Raw genomic sequence first — 2,114 nt, 5'->3', positions numbered from 1 at the left:
TCCATCCTCCTTTCAGGATTTGGGCACAGGCACACATGCGCCCGGGGTGAGTTTTCAGATGCCTGCTCTGGGACTCAGACTGCGGTTGACTACGGCTTTTATAAAAAAATAATTATTTTATTTATTTATTTATTTATTTATTTATTTATTTATTTTTATTTGACGGGGGGAGGGGAGAGTGAGCGAGCGAGCGAGCAAGAGAGAAAATGAGAAAACCAGCCACAAGGTCCAGGACTTAAACCACAGTCAGCCATGTGGGAGTCCAGTGCCCTTAACCACCATGCCACCTGGCAGCCCCCCGACTATGACTGTTAATGAAGATGAAGATAGTGAACCAGAAGAAATGCCTCCAGAAGCAAAGATGAGGATGAAGAATATAGGAAGGGGCACACCAATGTCAGCCAGACCTAACTCCTTCAGTAAAGGAAAGCAGGGATTTTCTGATAACCAGAAGCTATGGGAGCAAAATATAAAAATCTCATCTTGCAAATGTCCATGACCAAGACAATTAAATAATGTGTTTCGATTTTGGAGTGTGGGGTGGATGTAAAGTTAAAAGGAACAAGTTTCCTTTTTTAAAGAATGGCATAAGACTATCTGTGGAGTCACTTTTTTTCTTTTTCATTTTCTTTTTAAGATTGAGTGATATAGTAATAAATGAGAGCTAGAAATGAGAGGTAATTTATGTTTTTTTAAGAATCATCTTATTTAACTTTATTTATTTATTTATTTTAATTTGACCAGAGAAGGACAACATGAGAGCGAGCAAGAAAGAGAGAGAGAGAAAGCAAGAAAGCAAGCCACCAGGTCCAGGACTCAAACCACAGTTGGCCACGTGGGAGTCCAGCGCCCTTAACCACCACGCTACCTGCCTTCTCCTAATTTCTGTTATATAGACAGGTCTCAAGACTTTACTAATTTTGTAGTTTCATGTGATTAGTTTTCAAAGTTTACAGATAATAAATCAGATATTGGTACCCTTTTAAGAACTGCATTTTTTTAAAGAATTATTTTATTTAACTTTATTTATTTATTTTAATTTGACCAGAGAGGGACAGAGAGAGAGGGAATGAGAAAGCAAGCCACCAGATCCAGGACTTGAACTACAGTTGACTATGTGGAAGTCCAACACCCTAAACCACCATGGTACCTGCTGGCTCCAAGAATTGCATTTTTTTTTTTAGGAGTTTTTTTTTTTTTTTAATTTCAATTTATTTATTTGCCTTAATTCACTGTAAATCCTTAAGGCAATGAAATTTTCCATCCAGAGTACACTGTATATTTTTTCAATCAAACACATCAACAAACATGTTATTGTCAGCAAATAATTTTCTATTTCTTGTTTTCTGTATGTTTTTCTTTTTGAAGAGGTTTTTGCTATAGGGCACATGTGCTCACCAGACAGACAGAGAGAGACAGACAGAAAGCGAGAAATCACCCCCCAGGGGGGATGGCCACGCCGCAATCCCTTCTCCTCCATTCTCCTCTCAGGATCTTGGGCACGCACGCACATGTGCCCGGGGTGAGTTTTAAGCCACCGGGTCCAGGATGCAAACTGCAGTCTACTACATGGGAGTCCAGTGACATAGCCATTATGCTAACTGCTAGTCCCAAGAATTGCATGTTTTTAAGACATAACTCTTAGCACATGAAGAGGAAAGCCAAAGTTGTTGTCTATTTAAAACTGCAAGCAGTTACTCACTCTTATCTTCCTCATCACCGAAATTGGCTTTCAGAAACAGCCTTATAGGGAGAGAGGGAGTACTGTATCGGGAGGAAAATGTTACTGGATTATTGACAAAAAGTATATCTAGATAAAACACAGCTTTTTTTTTCCCCCCCGTTGTGGGCATTTGTTTTGTTTCTAGTTACCATAAAGTAGGTATTGCATCGCTGTCAGTGGATATAGAAGCTTAGCTCTTTAAAAAAAAAACATTTATGTAAACTGAATATTTGAAATAGCCCACTTCACCTTAATGGGTCTTTTCTGCCTTCATTAGTCTTCAAAGAACACCCATTTGCTACCATAGTAAATCAGTATTTTGAATGTGCTTCTCTTGGTTTGGTTATTACCTAGTCCCTGTAAACATTTCCACCAGAACTTGAGGCAAGTC

General features: G+C 38.8%; 1 pseudogene; it reads left to right on the top strand.

Moving 5' to 3' along the window:
- Positions 1–512, top strand: part of LOC102481329 (PEST proteolytic signal-containing nuclear protein pseudogene) — a 1,243-nt pseudogene extending 731 nt beyond the window's left edge.
- Positions 513–2,114: the final 1,602 nt, after the last annotated feature.

The sequence above is a fragment of the Tupaia chinensis genome, unplaced genomic scaffold (assembly GCF_000334495.1).
Source record: "Tupaia chinensis unplaced genomic scaffold, TupChi_1.0 Scaffold000065_1, whole genome shotgun sequence".
NCBI classification, from domain to species: Eukaryota; Metazoa; Chordata; class Mammalia; order Scandentia; family Tupaiidae; genus Tupaia; species Tupaia belangeri.
This window is presented reverse-complemented; position numbering and strand designations above follow the sequence as displayed.